This window comes from Littorina saxatilis, linkage group LG5 (assembly GCF_037325665.1).
Source record: "Littorina saxatilis isolate snail1 linkage group LG5, US_GU_Lsax_2.0, whole genome shotgun sequence".
Lineage (NCBI taxonomy): Eukaryota > Metazoa > Mollusca > Gastropoda > Littorinimorpha > Littorinidae > Littorina > Littorina saxatilis.
The window spans coordinates 6,682,645-6,702,466 of record NC_090249.1 but is presented as its reverse complement, the minus strand read 5'-3'; the positions used below and the strand labels follow the sequence as shown (position 1 = coordinate 6,702,466).

The window sequence follows — 19,822 nt, the reverse complement described above, 5'->3', positions numbered from 1 at the left end:
GGACCGACAAAAAAGCTGGTCTGTCAACAACCCATCAAACATCTTATATTGCCACACACCTCTCTCCATTTCAAATGTCGTGCAGTTTGTGTCCAGTTTCGCTGCACGTGTTGAATCGCGTATTCACGAACTATCGTCAAACTTTCGAACGAGTCCATCATCAGAGCGGGAGGGGGTGCAAAGAGCATTCACTGTGAGAAATGCAGCTTATTCTGAACTGTTTGATTAGGGGTTTTTACCCGTGAAACGTGAATATGGACTCGTCTATGGATCACGTGATTGTTTGGCGGTTCTTTGCGCAGCTTCCGCCCACCAGTTGCTGAATGGACATCGTTGCGTGAGGAAGGCAGACGACGTTGCTCCGTAAGGGAGCCAGTCGTTTCGGCCCAAAGACGTTTCGGCCCAAGTCGTTTCGGCCCCAATTTACCAGGACGTTTCGGCCCAAATGGTCGTTTCGGCCCAATGGGCGTTTCGGCCCTAGGACGTTTCGGCCCTCATTTCCAAAAAACAATTTTCTTACAATCTTATTTACAAATTATGTTTTTTCTCACAAAAATTCGCATTCGCGATTTTGCTGTTGTGATTGGAAGACAGCCCATACCGGGGAACTCGTTGAACTCCATGCAGTTTCCTGTCACAGTCCGGCGCCTTCAGTCTGCCATATTTGAAGTGATGTGGCACGGCACTCTTGTTCCATCAGTATCGGCCAAAATACATGTCGCACAATGCCATCATTGGGTAAATATTGTTCAGTTTGTTTCCATTATTAATTTTCTGTTAAGGAATAAGTACATTAGTCTTGTAGTAGGGAGTTTAACTCAACTCAACTCAACTCAAATTTTATTGGCTTCAATTTTCATAGAAGAATTTGTCTTGCGCTTGGGAGAAAGTAAGAGTATAACATATAAAAACAGCATTCATATCACATTTCATGTATCACACACAGTAATCACTAGTATAAGCCTACAATTATCACATTTGTACCTGTATCATACATGCAAATAAATAGTATCACATTTCCACGTATCACACACAATATATACATTACATAACATACAGCAAGCTTCCATCTCCCGCGCCCCCCCCCCCCTCCCACACATACATATCCTCGCACGTGCGTCGACTCCATACAAATGACATCATCAGTCCATTAACTAAAATGCACAATGACTAGTAGTGGGTACATAATACTTAATACGTGCTCAACTAGACCTGCTAACTAAAATAATAACAGAAACAAAAACAAGTAAGTTTTGTACGTGTTTTTGTGCTTTAGTTTGATCATGTTATGTTTCAGTGTTCGCCATGATGTGCAAACTTTTTGAAAATTTCATTTCACGATTTAATTAGAGTTCAGTGTGTCAGATTCCAAGTAATAGTGGTATTTTGTACATGTTTGCCCTTGATTTAAAATGTTGGTGATGTATTAAAAGTTTTGCACATTCTCAATCATGACTGATGTTCTCAACTGGTGTTACCTCATCACTCATGCCGTGACAAATCATGGTTGATAAACATTGAGACAACTTCATTGAGGAACTGAATTTCCTCCACTCAACATTATTATTCCCCAGTGAAATCAACAGACTGTTTGTTGTGTGTGTTTGAATATAGGTGCAAGGGCAAAGGGAGTTAATTTGTTTGTCTTTGTACCTGTCTTGAGTGCTGTGTGTGTGTAGTGCGAGTGAAATAGTAAACAAAGACAGAACATGCTCTTTTGATAGAATATTTATTTACACAGACACTTCTCAATATTCATAACTTCAAAACATTTCAACAAAAAACCCTCGTAACATTTGTTTAGAGTTCAGTGTGTCAGATTCCAAGTAAGAGTGGTATTTTGCACATGTTTGCCCTTCATTTAAAATATTAGTGATGTATGGAAAGTTTTGCACATAATCAAGAAGAAACTAATGATAGTAACAGTCTCTGGCATGATAGTCCATAACATTAAATATAAGTCAAAAGACACGCTACTCTTGTTGCATGAGGGTTCGAGCACAAGAGGTCATGACTTTAAAATTAACACAACAAAACTTAAAATTTAACCCAACATTGTGACAGCTGGAACACCAAACACATTCAAAAGCTTACTGGACAAGCACTGGAGACAATTTTTTCTCTACAAATTTAACAAATTTAACACAATTGAAATCATCCTAGGACATTGCAGCCATTGAAAGTTCTTTGCTTTTCTTTTGTTTCAGAAAGGCTGGTGGTCAGCGACTTTGACCAGCAGTTCATCAGTGCTGATATCCCCGTCCTCCCAGGCCGACCACACCTTGAAGAGTTTGTCCTGACGAAATGCTGACCTTGCCCTCGAACACAGGGCGTGTGAACGCACCAGTTGTGTCCTCAAGACCACCACCTGGAAATGTACACAAAAACATTAATATAATTGTATTTGTTATCAGGCTAACCATTTATACATCGTAATGAGTATCAATGAGTAATGAGTACCCAATTGTGTCCTCCCCCCTCCACTCGCCCTCCCTTTTAAATGGTTATGTTATGTTCTCTAGTGCTTACCCTTAAGTGTTTCTTGTATGGAATATAGAATGTCAAACAGAATGAGGCAGAGCGATGTTAAGATATCAAATAACCAAAGGGAAGACAGTAATCGCTCAATGCATACGACATGTGTAATAGAGTAAGCGAGAGTTGTACGGAACCTTTTCTCCTGGCACCTGAGAGAATAACAAGCATTGAAATGAACAAGCGACTTTCATCCTCTTGTGTGGCGAAAGCAGGATGAAAGCCGCTTGTTCATTTCAATGCTTGTTATTCTCTCAGGTGCCAGGAGAAAAGGTTCCGTACAACTCTCGCTTACTCTATTACACATGTCGTATGCATTGAGCGATTACTTCCCTTTGGTTATTTGGTATGGAATATAGTCAAATTTTGTAAAGATTTTAGTCAAGCAGTATGTAAGAAATGTTAAGTCCTTTGTACCTGTGCTTCATAATCTAGAGCATCGATCAAGGCATACATGGATCTGTTGGAACCAAATCTCGTGTTGATCCGGTTGTGGTAGCCCTCCACGTCATTGTTGGATCTCACGATCAGGCCAAAGGAGCACCAGGAGGCAATTGGGTATTGACTTGTGAACCTGAAAAGGGTTAACATTCGGGGCGTAAATGACATTGAATATATTCATGATTGTTAGACATGGTGTTTTAAAAAAGGAAATGCACTCTAGGCAAAAATAATTGTCTGTTTCTGTTTACATTGTGCATAATAAGGACCCGTAATATTATAAAATGTACCATTGTTCCTCGACATAGCTGAAAACTTGATCCATTTGAGCACCTGTGCTTCTCGACTTCAGCTTCATCCAGCATTTTCTGATCTCTGACCTGGGAAGCAGTGGAAGGGCCAGTAACCTTTTCAGGATTTCATGAGTTGCCCCATGTTGCAAGAACTCTCCTTGAAGCCCCACAGCTTTAATTTTTTTCTGAAAACACACTGTTAAAAATACCTTAATTATTCTGGGTATCAAATTCTATCTTAGTTGTCAATAAGTTTTTAAGTGTCTTTGCAATCCCACAGGTTTCATTTTTGAAATGCTTGTATGTTGTTTTTTTACGAGAACACTTTTTATATGCAAAGTTTTACATTTAATGTCTAATGTAATGTAAATAGGATTGACTTTTAATGTCTAATGTAATGTAAATAGGGTTGAATTTTTCTGTATTTAGTTTGAATTTTGGGTCCATTGGACCATAATAGGCCAAATCAAGACCCCGGATTTTTCTGTAAAATCAAATTTAATCTTAGTTGTCAAGACGTTTTTTAAGTCCCACCTGGCTCCAGTGGAATGAACACCCGTGTAATACGGTTGTGGGTAGTTTTTCCCGTATGGCCGACCACATCGCTGCCTCGAAGTCAAGTGTGATTTTGTGTGGCGAAAATTCTGGACAAGTCTTCAGAATGGACTCCAGGATCTGGAACAGAGTAAACCAAATTACTTGAGCTCTTCAATAACACAACAGAGCCCTTTATATCTTTTGTTTAAATTTGATGTCATACACGTAAAATTCCACTCGTGCAAAAAACACGTGTACGAGGGAGTTTCAGCCCACGAACGCAGAAGAAGAAATTAAACCTACTTGACAGGGAAATAAGTGTGCAAATCGGGCGCTTTCGCTTTCATTGCGTTTTCTGCACTCGTTTTCTTGGGGTTTTTTGTTTGTTTTTTGACAAATGTAATAAAAAGTTATAGGGTCGGCCCCTAAAAATAGGGTAGGTCGGGTTACCGTAACCACACCTATTTTTTTTTGGCCTAATGTATTAAAAGGTGGGGTGTGCACGTGATATATTGTCGCATTGTGTGGTGAGATATATGAGGATATAACTTCTCGAAAAATCGTATAATAATGTACTTCACCTCAATGTAATCTTTCGTAGTCCGGCGACTCATCAGTGCAAATACCAGCGGTACTTGTTTGTGGCTGTCCTCGTGTTTCACAAACACATGGATTGAGAATAGGGTGGCCTCTTCAAGTTGCCTGTTAAAATAAAAACGTCTTTGAAAATGTGATTGAAAAACAATAACATTTAACTGATCCAATTTAAATTCCAAATCATCTTTTAAAGTGTGACTGTAACTTAAAATACCAACCGCTGATGGTTGTTAACTTACAGACAGCTCTTTCTGTTTGCTCACTGGTGGTTCCAGTGGGGTGGCCTCTTCAAGTTGCCTGTTAGAATAAAAACGTCTTTGAAAATGTGATTGAAAAACAATTACATTTAACTGATCCAATTTAAATTCCAAATCATCTTTTAAAGTGTGACTGTAACTTAAAATACCAACCGCTGATGCTTGTTAACTTACAGCTCTTTCTGTTTGCTCACTGGTGGTTCCAGTGGGGTGGCCTCTTCAAGTTGCCTGTTAGAATAAAAACGTCTTTGAAAATGTGATTGAAAAACAATTACATTTAACTGATCCAATTTAAATTCCAAATCATCTTTTAAAGTGTGACTGTAACTTAAAATAACAACCGCTGATGCTTGTTAACTTACAGACAGCTCTTTCTGTTTGCTCACTGGTGGTTCCAGTGGGGTGGCCTCTTCAAGTTGCCTGTTAGAATAAAAACGTCTTTGAAAATGTGATTGAAAAACAATAACATTTAACTGATCCAATTTAAATTCCAAATCATCTTTTAAAGTGTGAGTGTAACTTAAAGGCACAGTAAGCCTCCCGTAAACCATCACAGAGCTCCCCGAGCGTCGAAATACAGTACAAGCATACTTCCATTTGAACGCTCACCGAACGGGAACATCCTGGCTGCTTTCTGTCGAGCGTGAGACATTTTCAAAGAATTTATTTTCGTAGACTTGTTCCGTTAACAACAACGGTGCCTCGTTTTTGCGCTAGACCTAACTTTTAAAATCTAAATAATAAATTGACAGCTTGTTACACAAACATTCTTTAATCATAAAAGAATTCGTTTTTCATTCGTATGCAGCTTACCTTTGTGGATCGGCGTACAGGTTTTTAACCTAAATCGTCGTACAAGTACAAGTAAGCAAGTAAGTAGTAGTAGTACAAGATCAGAACAATTCGAAGTTGTGAAAGTTTAAAAAAAGAAAAGCCCGGAAGCAGGGTCACGCAAGGGTCGTAGCAGACGACGGCCGGTTTATCAGTGCAAATCGCCGTTCCTCTCAACAGTCAAAAGCCATCGCTAGAGTTCTTGTGAACCACAGCCGTTGTTTCGTGCATAAAAAAACGTGCTATTGTAGATAAGCTCACGTCGAGTCGCATTCAAATGACTAACTATGACGACTGCATTGTGAAAAGGGAAAACTGGATCACACGGGTTCACGATGGCTCAGGGGTAAGATAAACCACGCAAAAATAAATTCTTTGAAAATTGTTCGCTCTTTACGGAGGACACCTAGGATGTTCTCAATTGGTGAGTGTTTAAATGAAATGGTGTTTGTACTGTGTGTAAAAGCCTGACCGTATCTGTGATGGTTTACGGGAGGCTTACTCTGCCTTTAAAATACCAATCGCTGATGCTTGTTAACTTACAGCTCTTTTTGTTTGCTCACTGGTGGTTCCAGTGGGGTGGCCTCTTCAAGTAACTGTTGCCTGTTAGAATAAAAACGTCTTTGAAAATGTGATTGAAAAACAATAACATTTAACTGATCCAATTTAAATTCCAAATCATCTTTTAAAGTGTGACTGTAACTTAAAATACCAACCGCTGATGCTTGTTAACTTACAGCTCTTTCTGTTTGCTCACTGGTGGTTCCAGTGGGGTGGCCTCTTCAAGTTGCCTGTTAAAATAAAAACGTCTTTGAAAATGTGATTGAAAAACAATAACATTTAACTGATCCAATTTAAATTCCAAATCATCTTTTAAAGTGTGACTGTAACTTAAAATACCAACCGCTGATGGTTGTTAACTTACAGCTCTTTCTGTTTGCTCACTGGTGGTTCCAGTGGGGTGGCCTCTTCAAGTTGCCTGTTAGAATAAAAACGTCTTTGAAAATTTGATGGTAACACAACACACATCTACAACCTTTTATTTTTACAATAGAAAAACAATAACATTTAACTGATCCAATTTAAATTTCGAATCATCTTTTAAAGCGAGATGTTAAAGTGACCGTAACTTAAAATACCAACTGATGCTTGTTAACTTACAGCTGTTGCTCCAGTGTCTGGCACTTGTGGCAGGTGAATGTCACGGACAAGGTGCCCTTTGCCAGAGCTCTATAGTCCTTTAAGTTGATCCCTGCACAATTAAAAATTTAGGATTTCAAATGTATATCATGAAAATCTGTAAATATGGTTATCTCCCCTGCCTGCACCTCAAGACCAAATTACCTGGGCTTACATTGACAATGACTGCAAATCATTATGTTAACTGCTTTTGTGTTCCAGCTGTTTTATTAGTTTCTTAGGAACCGGCTGTCAGCGCAAAATGTAAAACGTTTCTTTATGATTGATAAATGCAGTGCCAAAAATTATGTTTTGTCTCTTTGTCAGAATTTGACGGCATGTTGTTTAGTAAAGTTTCATGTAGAATAACAGGCCGTTTGACTGCACATTTCATTTGGGTTCAATCCTTTGTTGTGAATAAAATCATTGCTTTGCGGTTGTTATTTAAATAACCTTTCTCTTGTCTTGCCATCTTTCATTGTTTTTCAATATGTGGTTCAACCTTTTTTTGTGAATAAAAACTTCAAACTGTTAACAACTGTTCCGTTAATAAATTGGCTGTATGGAATCTGTTTTCTATATATTAAAATACCATATACAATTATTTTACATATTCTCGCACACTACACATTCAAACAGCTACAGAGAAAAAAATATTGCTTACCGGTCTTACAAAGACGATGTTGCCACACATCACAGGTGTCACACTGAAGAGCATGTTGGCGACCTGTCACAGGGTGAGAACAAAAGCTACACAAATCCATTGTCTGTGTTGGACAACTGACCCCACTGGGCAGGCAACACTCTTCTCTTATACACCCCAACAATGAGTTTCACTCACAATTGAATTAACAGTTCACCTTCATCACACAGCCATGCATGAAATTTAGACAGGTCACATGTTTTACACGATACAAATACTTTTCGTACAACTATTGAAGGTGACCGAGTGCGTACAAAATGTGTCGTGACTGACTATTAGGGTTTAACGTCCTCTTAGACCAACTGGTCTATATTGTGACAGGTATTGGTAATACGTGTCGTGTGAGGGAGAGAGAGATATACATGTATTCATTCACACGATACCCATTCACACAGCCAGACAAGGACACTGTCGATTTGTTTGAATGTCTTTAATAATACAATAATTTGTAACGCGCACATATCTCGCCACAAGGCGACTCTGGTAATCTGGATTGAATATGAGCTGTACACGCATCAAGGGCGCTATATTATTATATATAGGTTATATTTATAATATGATTTTTGAGAAGAAAAAAAATTGGGGCCGAAACGTCTTAGGGCCGAACCGTCTTAGGGCCGAAACATCCTGAAATGGGCCGAAACGTCCTGACTTTTAGGGCCGAAACGTCCCAAATGGGGCCGAAACGTCTTAGGGCCGAAACGTCCGGCATTCAGGAGAACAATGTACGGTATCAGACATGTTCAGTGACAAATTTTGAACGGAGACGATATGATATACTACAGCAGTTTGAGGCTAACTGGCAATAATTTCGCCATACTTATATATCTTGGATTTTTAATCTGAAGTGCATGTTGTCAAGGGAACAAATCCGTCAAAATGAAGTCAGGACCACAGCGTGAAATATCTTCAATACTTCATGCTGAGCGTGAGTACGCGTGCACGAAGTTCTCTACTGACAAACGTTTATGCTGAAAATACGAAAACTATACGCCTGCTACCTCTTACTAGCAATAATGCGCAACATCAACAAAATTGTATTCACAAAGGGGTGTCTGACAAGCAATTTCGACAAAAATGTCCAAACACTTACCAGAAACCTGGTCAAAATATCAATTCGTCCACATGCTTCGCCTTCGGGTCCCAGAAAGGAAGTTTAAGGGAGCGCTTGCTCTACACTGATTGGTCAGTAATATATTGTAGTGTTGAACGATTCTGTTTTAGGTGTCCGCCACCAGAAAGGATGCCGAACGGTACTATATTTTTAAGAAATGCTAACTGCGTATTTGGCTGTGTAAATAATAACTTTGAACCGTTCTGTTGGGAAATACATTTTAAAGTGTCCAGAAATAATGCACGTTATGCTTTAAAACTGCGATCATCTTACACAAGATAAAAGGTCCCCCCCCCCCCCCCCCCCCCCCGAAAAAGTTGGCATTTTGCCCACAATGCAATTAACAAAAGGCAATATTGAATGAAAAAAACAATAACGTAAGCCACACATTCAAAAGAAGCAAAAGTACATGCACAAATATGCGCTATTCTTATCTATGGATTATTTACATTCGACCTTTCAAATAGTATATGGATAATTAAAAGTGTAATTACGTTCAGAGCGTAAAATGTGACCAGTTTTTTTCAAATAAATTAAGACATTAATTCATTTGTTTGTGCTTGTACTGTCATACTTGTTTTTGTTCCTGCCACCGAGCGCTGTAATTTTGTTATAAAACCATCAGGTCTGTTGCACTAATTAATGGCGTTACTCATCATTATTTTCTTGTCTTTTTTAAAGAAAACAATCCGCTTGTGAGAAATAATAGCAGATACCTGACAGCACTTGAAAAATAATGCCTATTTAGTATAAGCTTAGCTTGTTGTGTGGTCCAAATAGTTCCTATTGTATTTGCAACCCCATGTTCTCGGATTAAAATCGTGACAAAACCAGTAGCAGATAACGTTGTTGTGTTCCTTGCCTTGGCCTGACTTGTCACTACCGCTATGCCACACCCAGGTTTAAAAAAAAAACACACACAAAAAAACAACAGCGAGCAGTTTACACAAAACTCGAGAAAAGCCTCACGTGAAGTTCGTGGTAGATTGACACTAGCTGTGAGGTTTGGCTTCACAGTTAGCGCTTATGAGTGAGAAACATGGGGGGGGGGGGGGGGGGGGAGTATTACAAAACGAGACAGGTGTGTGTATATAAGCGTCTGTCTGGGTGCGTGCATGCGTTCGAATATGTGCCTGTGTGTGTGTGTGTGTGTGTGTGTGTGTGTGTGTGTGTGCGTGCGTGCGTGCGTGCGTGCGTGCGTGTGTGTGTGTGCGTGCGTGCGTGTATGTGCGTGTGTGTGCGTGTGTGTGTAGTTGTGTGTGTGTGTATGTGTGTGTGTGTGTGTTTATATTTGTGCAATTGCGTGTGTGTGTGTGCGTGCGTGTGTGTGTCACTTAAAAAAATCTGCGATGGCGCTACGTACCTGTAATTCAATAAGACAGTATAAAATATACGAACGTGCTTGCAACTGTACCTTTATTGCTACATTCTGACAGGCAATCTATCTATTATTACAAAACGAGAAAGGTGTGTGTATATAAGCGTCTGTGTTGGTGTGTGTGTGTGTGTGTGTGTGTGTGTGTGTGTGTGTGTGTGTGTGTGTGTGTGTGTGTGTGTGTGTGTGTGTGTGTGTGTGTTTATTTGTGCGTTTGCGTGTGTGTGCGTGTGTATGTCACTTAAAAAAATCTGCGATGCCGCTACATAGATGCATGTAATTCAAAAGGACAAGTGCCTGGAACTGTAATATTATTGCTACATTTTAACAGGCAATTTATCTTAACCGCACCCCCACCCCCCTTAAATTATCTCGCAAATGGCAATAACATCTGTACCATAGAACATTGGCCGTCATCTTTATGCGGCGATTTCGACAACCCTGGGTTTTCTATAAATCACAAAAGATGAAAAGTCCACGGGACGTCCAAAGCTCTTTGCAGATATGTGATGTAGACAGCATGTACGTTCACCCACAAGAATATCAAACAAATTCAAATAGTATGATCATAAGTAGGCAGCCCCCTAACACGTTTAGAACCCCACGGATTGACGTTTGTGCAGCTCCGTGTATGTGCACGTGCAAACTGAACATAGTTTGACCTACGCAATCTACGTTATTTAAAACAAAAAATTGACAAGTTAGTTAGTTAGTTCGTCGGTCGGTCGGTCAGTCAGTCAGTCAGTCAGTCAGTCAGTCAGTCAGTCAGTCAGTCAGTCAGTCAGTCAGTCAGTCAGTCAGTCAGTCAGTCAGTCAGTCAGTCAGTCAGTCAGTCGGTCAGTCAGTCAGTCAGTCAGTTAACCGGCTGGGCGGCTAGTCGGTCGGTTGGTCGTTCGTTCGTTTGTTCGTCAGTCACTAAGTCAGTTCGTTCGTTCGTTCGTTCGTTCTTTATTCAGTCAGTCAGTCAGTCAGTTAGTTGTTAATTAATCAGTTAGTTATTTAGTTAGTCAGTTAGTTAGCCGGCTGGGCAGCTATAGTCGGTCAGTCGGTCGGTCGGTCGTTGGTCCGTCAGTCACTAAGTCAGTCCGTTCGTTCGTTCGTTCGTTCTTTATTCAGTCAGTCCGTCAGTCAGTTAGTTGTTAATTAATCAGTTAGTTATTTAGTTAGTCAGTTAGTTAGCCGGCTGGGCAGCTAGTCGGTCGGTCGGTCGTTGGTCCGTCAGTCACTAAGTCAGTCCTTCAGTCCTTCAGTCAGTCAGTCCGTCAGTCAGTCAGTGATTCAGTTCTTCAGTCAGTCAGTCAAGTCAGTCCTTCAGTCAGTCAGTGATTCAGTGATTCAGTTCTTCAGTCAGTCAGTCAAGTCAGTCAGTCAGTCAGTCAGTCAGTCAGTCCTTCAGTCCGTCCGTCCGTCCGTCCGTCCGTCCGTCCGTCCGTCCGTCCGTCCGTCCGTCCGTCCGTCCGTCCGTCCGTCAGTCAGTCAGTCAGTCAGTCCTTCAGTCCTTCAGTCCGTCCGTCAGTCAGTCAGTCAGTCAGTCAGTCCGTTCGTTCGTCCGTCCGTCCGTCCGTCCGTCCGTTAATTGGTTAATTCGTCGGTTCTGTTGTTAGGTCAGTACCAATTCGATCAATGGACCGCTTGCTCCTTAAATGCAGGGGAGACAATCCGTTAGACAAGCGAGATTGAAATGGTGTGGAGTTAGTTACCTTGCCAAAGCATCCCACCCACGCTGCTTTTTATATTTAGTCAAGTTTTGACTAAATGTTTTAACGTAGAGGGGGGAATCGAGACGAGGGTTGTGGTGTATGTGTGTGTGTGTGTGTGTGTGTGTGTGTGTGTGTGTGTGTCTGTCTGTCTGTCTGTCTGTCTGTGTGTGTGTGTAGAGCGATTCAGACCAAACTACTGGACCGATCTTTATGAAATTTGACATGAGAGTTCCTGGGAATGATATCCCCGGACGTTTTTTTCTTTTTTTCGATAAATACCTTTGATGACGTCATATCCGGCTTTTTGTAAAAGTTGAGGCGGCACTGTCACACCCTCATTTTTCAATCAAATTGATTGAAATTTTGGCCCAGCAATCTTCGACGAAGGCCGGACTTCGGTATTGCATTTCAGCTTGGTGGCTTAAAAATTAATTAATGACTTTGGTCATTAAAAATCTGAAAATTGTAAAAATAAAAATTGTTTTTAAAACGATCCAAATTTACGTTTAACTGATTCTTCATCATTTTCTGATTCCAAAAACATATAAATATGTTATATTTGGATTAAAAACAAGCTCTGAAAATTAAAAATATAAAAACTATTATCAAAATAAAATTTCCGAAATCGATTTAAAAACAATTTCATCTTATTCCTTGTGGGTTCCTGATTCCAAAAACATATAGATGTGATATGTTTGGATTAAAAACACGCTCAGAAAGTTAAAAAGAATAGAGATAAAGAAAAGCGTTCTATCCTTCTCAGCGCAACTACTACCCCGCTCTTCTTGTCAATTTCACTGCCTTTGCATCGAGCGGTGGACTGACGATGCTACGAGTATACGCTCTTGCTGTAAAAATGCAGTGAGTTCAGTTTCATTCTGTTAGTTCGACAGCTTGACTAAATGTTGTAATTTCGCCTTACGCGACTTGTTTTATTATGAGTGGAAGTTATAGCCTTGTTTTGCATTACTGTAATGATGTTATTTTGTACCCTTGAAGAGATTAAGAATAAGGTGTGTAAAATCCCAGTGCCAAACAGTACATTTGTAATTAAATTGTATGACATTTTTAGGAAATGTGAAAGTCTCACTAGTTTTGTAAAATTACTGTAGCATATTATACGTATCAGGCCTGGGATTTTGTTGCGTTTTGGTTTTCTTTTTTTTGTGCAACACAACAGGCGAATTTTGCAACAAACACTGCAACAGCAGACTTAGTATAAGTCTATCTATCTAACAAATGTTCCCACTCGCCTCAAGTAATTGCATTGACCGAGCTATCTATGATCCGCGACAAGCTAGGCAACCCGATACGTGGAGCCCGGCTCTTGGTTGTACGGTGTTGATGTCACACGCTCTATTTATAACACCTGCGTGCGTCAAACATTGTGTGCTTGCGGATACTACCCTCAAAGTTCACCAATACCCGACAAACGTCGACCAACAGGGCTTAATAACATTTACATTCATTGGAAATAATTGACACACATTATGCGCTGGTTCACGCAGGGCCGGACTAGGCTAAGAAGGAGGGGTGGTCCAGGGGGATGTTCCCCCTGGCGGGGCGGGGTCAAGGGGCAGAGCCTACTGAAGCTGATGGGTAGGTCATATTCTGAGATAGGAAAATGGTCGCTCCTTGCATGAAACGGCATAAAATAAACAATAATAAAAAATGTTTTAAATAAGTGAGGTACATGTTTAGGCTAGGGGGGGGGGGGGGTGCGCAACCCCTATAACCCCCCCGGTAGTCCGGCCCTGTCACGCATTTGTTTTATTTCATTTGAGTATTTGATTTGTGTGTGTGTATGTGTGTGTGTGTGTGTGTATGTGTGTGTGTGTGTGTGTGTGTGTGTGTGTGTGTGTGTGTGTGTGTGTGTGTGTGTGTTGCTGTGAGAACACATATCTGTACGGTACAATATTCTGTGCTTGCGGGCAGTATCAGAGACTATAGAGTATACAGAGACGCTCCATACGGCGCTGAAAAGTGAGACCGGAAGCCCAGTGGCGCCACCATGCGGAAACATGGAAAAAACTACTTTCTCTTTCCACAGCAGTAGTGATATCGTGCTGCACAAGCATTGCCGCGCGAACGCGAAAACGCAGTGGGGCATGGTGTTCGGCCATCAATTGCGCAAACGCACATGCTAAAGGCTTCAGGATGTTTAAATTTCCCAAGGAAGAGAGCAGGTGAGGATTGTTTCTTCAATTTTTCTCTCGTTAAATGTTGGAAAATCAGTAAAAGTTGTAGCGTCGAACTGCGTGTAGATCTATTCTACCGGAACAGAAAACACACACTGTACACACAACAGCCTCAAACCAGTCCAAGCTCTGCATGTTGGTACTACTAGTTTCACATGTATACGATTTATTTCTCCTCTACTTTATCTCATTTCGGCATGCCAAGTCTGGAACTGATAGTGGCAAATACGGTCGGTGATCGATTAGGGTAGACATAACCATCTCGTTTGATTGACACGGCCGTCGCGGGGTTATAGAGTAGATCTACAACGGATAACAGCTTGCAGCTTCGAACGTTAGTATTATCATGATTAATATTTTGATTGTAAACGTTTTGATGATGATGATGATGATGATGATGATGATGATGGCTATTGTTGTTGTTGTTCTTGTACACCATTTTGAATGAGTAAAGGTCAAAGAGGGTAGACAGAGAGAGAGAGAGAGAGAGAGAGAGAGAGAGAGAGAGAGAGAGAGAGAGAGAGAGAGAGAGAGAGAGAGATTGGATTGGATTGGATTGTTTACTATTTAGGCCATAGCCCCGTTGTGACGGAAGTGAACATATATATATATACAATGACATAATGACATTTGCACACAAATCAAATGAAATAAATCATACACGAACTAAGACATTACATTTCAAATAAAATATACCGTAGGCTTACATGAACTAAGACATAACACTACGTAGCCGAAATGCTTTGTACACATAAGCTGACAACTTTCGAACAATACCTTCATTTACAGATGCCATAAGCATAGAAAACTTGTGTAAACTTGGGTTTCTATAAAACTTAGCAGGAATAAACTGGCATCGCAAATCACGAAGTGCGGGGCAACAAAGCACAAAATAAAACTCATCTTCCTTACTTTCCCTGCACAATGGGCATAACAACATATCCGCATCGTATCTCTTATATCGATTAACGTGCACAAATAGCTCTGTTATTCCACCTCGGAATCTTGCCATAATAAGAGAGAGAGAGAGAGAGAGAGAGAGAGAGAGCTTTCTGAACAAGAAAGAAGCAACTGAAAAGAAATAAGAAAATCATCGATCGATCAAGATTCTTTAAAGTCAGCTTGGTCACAAGAATCTGGTTTAAGTTGCTGTATTTTACAGTTTTCCTTACATTTCAGTTTCGATGTGCTGGGACGACACCAAATTGACTAAATGCCTTAGTTACCGATTTAACCGGGAACTATTTCGTTAAACGATTTATTCCTGACATATTTTCTCAGGCTTAACTGACCATGTATTCAGTATGTATTTGTATTTGATTAAAACACACAAAAATAACGACGGTTAGTTCGTGAAAAGAGACTGACTTGAATCATGTTTGCATAACTACAGCGATGCAGCGAATATTGCCTAAGAAAATTTGATTTAATTTTAAACTATACCATTTTCTGCGGTGTTTTTATGGTCATTTAAAAAGAATGTTCACAAACAAACATATTTTTTCATCCAGTTACTTTTTGCAGCACTGTCAGCCGGACAGAACAGACAGTATGTTAATATAAACGTGATATAAACACAGCCGACAGCAGCCGTGAAACGCGAGTTTCCTTGTGCGGCAGGGTGTGGCTCTTTTCCCGCGCTGGGCTGGCCGGTCTCATTTTCGCACCGCAACGCAAAGAAGGATGACGCGTCTCTGTATACTCTATAGTCTCTGGCAGTATCTTCAAAGTTCACACATACCCGACAAACGTCGACCAACGGGCACAATAACGCTTACATTAGAAATAATGTGCAAAAATGTTGCGCTGGTTCACACATTTTTTCTTTATTTTTGTAATTTGATTTTTGAGTTGTTGTTTTTTGCTGTGAGAACACAAATATGTACGGTAAAATATTATGTGCTTGCGGGAAGTATCTTCCAAGTTCACACATACCCGACAAACGTCGACCAACGGGCGCAATAACGCTTACATCGGAAACATTTGCACACATTATACGCAAGCTCGCACATCTTTTTTTCATTTGATTTTTTATTTTTTTTTGCTGTGAAAACGCAAATATCTACGTTAACATATTCTGTGCTTGCGGGAACAATCGTCAAAGTTCACACATACCCGACAAACGTCGACCAACGGGCGCAATAACGCTTACATTGGAAATAATGTGCACAAATTATGAGCTAGTTAACAAAAAAATGTCCTTCACTTTTTCATGATTTGTTTTATTTGTTTTGGCTGTGAGAACACACATATTTACAGTAAAATAGTCTGTGCTTGCGGGCAGTAAGGTCAAAGTTCACAGATACCCGACAAATGTCGGAAAACGAATGTCGTGTCCACTTCCATGTGACATGATGTATCCTCTTCTTGAGTCAGTTCGATATCTCCCGAGCTAAGATGGAAATAGATATAGGTTTACAAATGTGTTTATTACCCCGTTGACCTTGAATTGCGTGCATGTCCAGAATAGTTCTGCTTGCGTGCCTGACGTGGATAAACATTTCGCTATGCGGTCAGAGTAATTCAAAGGATGCTAGGCTATTGATCTGGCCGATTGAGGAGGGCGGGTTGTGGCTTATTTGACGCATTTTAAGAATGTGCGGAATCCACTGTTCCTTAACCTAGAATGTGCGGAATCCACTGTTCCTTAACCTAGAATGTGCGGAATCCACTGTTCCTTAACCTAGAATGTGCGGAATCCACTGTTCCTTAACCTAGAATGTGCGGAATCCACTGTTCCTTAACCTAGAATGTGCGGAATCCACTGTTCCTTAACCTAGAATGTGCGGAATCCACTGTTCCTTAACCTAGAATGTGCGGAATCCACTGTTCCTTAACCTAGAATGTGCGGAATCCACTGTTCCTTAACCTAGAATGTGCGGAATCCACTGTTCCTTAACCTAGAATGTGCGGAATCCACTGTTCCTTAACCTAGAATGTGCGGAATCCACTGTTCCTTAACCTAGACGCACCCGGTGCGATTTGCTCGAAAACGCACCACAAGTAATGAGTTAAATCAAAGTGAGTGAATGCGCTTCAGGGCGCTGCTTCTCTCCGGTCTGCGAACAAAAAAGTAGTCCGGAAACGCCGCCTGGCCTCTCTCTCTCTCTCTCTCTCTCTTTCTCTCTTTCTCTCTCTCTCTCTCTCTCTCTCTCTCTCTCTCTCTCTCTCTCTCTCTCTCTCTCTCTCTCTCTCTCTCCTCTCTCTCTCTCTCTCTCTCTCTCTCTCTCTCTCTCTCTCTCTCTCTCTCTCTCTCTCTCTCTCTCTCTCTCTCTCTCTCTCTCTCTCTCTCTCTCTCTCTCTCTCTCTCTCTCTCTCTCTCTCTCTCTCTCTCTCTCTCTCTCTCTCTCTCTCTCTCTCTCTCTCTCTCTCTCTCTCTCTCTCTCTCTCTCTCTCTCTCTCTCTCTCTCTCTCTCTCTCTCTCTCTCTCTCTCTCTCTCTCTCTCTCTCTCTCTCTCTCTCTCTCTCTCTCTCTCTCTCTCTCTCTCTCTCTCTCTCTCTCTCTCTCTCTCTCTCTCTCTCTCTCTCTCTCTCTCTCTCTCTCTCTCTCTCTCTCTCTCTCTCTCTCTCTCCTCTCTCTCTCTCTCTCTCTCTCTCTCTCTCTCTCTCTCTCTCTCCAAAACACAGAAAGCAAAATGTCAGTATATGACTCGACAGTCAAAAAAGCAGTTCTTCGAAAACATTCTTAAGAAAGGCAAGAGTTCCAAGGAAACATGGAAAGCCATTAATCTTTTAACTAATAAATGTGTAAAGACCACATCATGGAACGAAAATGATATTTCGCCAGAAGAAATTAATAATCACTTCTGTTCAGTTGCAAGTAAAGTAATAAAAACTGACAAATCCGATGAAAACAATTTACACATTTTGCGCAAGTACTGTGACACCAAAATTAAATACGAGGCACAAGTTATACCTTTTTTGTCAGTCTCCAAAGTATATAATTCTCTAACTTACTTGAAAGAAAGTAGCACAAAGGGAACTGATGAAATAGACAGCAAAATTCTTAGATTATCAGCCCCACATATAGCGGAATCTCTAACGTATATTTACAATCTCTGTATTGAAAAAAGTGTTTATCCCAAAGCTTTCAAGGAAGCTAAAGTGATCCCCCTCTTTAAGGCAGGTGATAAAACAGATCCCTCAAATTTTAGACCGATATCCGTTTTACCAGTATTGTCAAAACTACTGGAAAAACATGTCAATGACCATATTATGATATACTTTACATCAAACAATTTGTTTCATGAAACTCAGTCTGGTTTTAGACCTAAACACTCGTGCCATACGGCACTGACAGAACTGGTGGACTCTTGGTTATCAAAAATCAACTCTAATAAGTTATGTGGAGCACTGTTTATGGACTTTGCAAAGGCATTTGATGTTATTGATCACGCCCTCCTTTTGCGGAAACTTTCCATTTATAGACTACCACAGCCCACACAGACTTTTATAGCCTCTTTTTTGTCGGGAAGAACACAAAAAGTTACCTTTAACAGTTCGAGCTCTGAAGCAATGCCAATTTTATATGGGGTCCCACAAGGCTCGGTCCTCGGACCTTTATTATTTTCTGTCTACATCAATGACTTACCATTACACATATCCTCTGGACAGTGTGATATGCTAGCTGATGATACTACTATTCATACCTCAGGTGATGATATTACTTCCGTAGTCGACACGCTTCAGAAGTGTGTCGATGATGCTGTAGAATGGACGCATTTAAACCACATGTCTCTCAATCCGGAAAAAACAAAGTATATGCTAATTACTACGCGTCAAAAACGACAAGTCATGTCGGAACCAAAGAAGTGCATTTCTGTTGATAGTCAGCTGATAAACGAGGTTAGTGAACACAAAATTTTGGGTGTAACTATTGACAACAATCTAACATGGGGCCCTCATGTAAGTAACTTATGTAAATGAGACTGTGCCAAAAGGTCAGGTGTCATGTCTACTGTCCCGAATGACACACGATTGCTGACATTTCACCATTGCCAACAGAATAAACAAATAAGAAATAGGTAGAAAATGAATGTGAAAACTGACTTTAATTGTTGATCAGTATTTTCTATACCACTAACAAATAATCTACTTGCACATAGCTGTTTGGCAAATGTATGTTGCATGGGACACACTGACATGAAAGTGGAAGATGTTTTTCCCTCTAGAGAAACTACATATCAAGTTACACTTTTTGTGCTCTTCCATTCCAGTTGGCAATCAATTGTTAACGCATGTTATTAGAAAAAATAGAACGAAAACAGATTAGATAGAATGAAAAATGTACTGGTGATGTCATTTGGGACATACTGACATGAAAACGTCACCTTTTGGCACAGTCTCAAATCTACAGCAAAAAAAGTTCATCAGTCTGCAAAGATTAAACATTTTCTAAATTTTGATGCGCGCAGAACATTTTTTCAAGCGCATGTGCAGTCTGGAATAGACTATGCATCAACCCTTTGGGATTCTGCAAGTGATGCAGCTTTAAGACCCCTAAAATCTTTGCACAGACGCGGAGTAAAAGTTGTTCTGCTGAAAAGCAGCACCCTCTCTAATCATGACTACAAAAAAGCTGAAATTCTTCCACTTTCATCCAGACTAGCGTTTAACAAGGCAAGGTTTATGCATAAAATAGTTCTTGGACGTGTACCAGACTATTTAACTAAAAGAATATTATTAACTGAGACTTCATCAAGCCGCACGAAGAAACTAAATGTTCCCCTCCCTAGAATTGACTTGTATAAAACTAGTCTGGCATATTCAGGTCCATTTCTGTGGAATGGTTTACCAGTCTCTCTCAGACAGCCACTTTCTGTTGCCAGTTTTAGAAGACATACTTTTTTGTATATGCTTTCATCGTCGTGTGGCACTTAATGCCTCGATCAGGTACTGCTGTTTGATAAGTACATGAAGATCTACTAGTATAATCATTTCATTTCAGTTAGTTTTTTTTTTCTTGTTTTTTTAATCTCTCTCTCTCTCTCTGTTTACGTTGTTCTCTTCATGGATTTTGCACATACATTATGATTATGTGTACATGTGTGTGTGTGTGTGTG

At 40.4% G+C, this 19,822-nt stretch overlaps 2 long non-coding RNA genes across 2 annotated transcripts in view; one reads left to right on the top strand and one right to left on the bottom strand.

Annotated features, from left to right (window-relative positions):
* The window catches only part of LOC138966208 (uncharacterized), a 349,546-nt gene that overhangs the window by 310,982 nt on the left and 18,742 nt on the right, over positions 1-19,822 (top strand). The window lies entirely within an intron of this gene.
* LOC138966185 (uncharacterized) lies at positions 1,713-8,068 on the bottom strand. Its single transcript, XR_011455632.1, has 2 exons — positions 7,335-8,068; positions 1,713-2,368 (listed from the first exon to the last, which is right to left on the bottom strand). It is a non-coding gene; the product is annotated as an uncharacterized lncRNA (long non-coding RNA).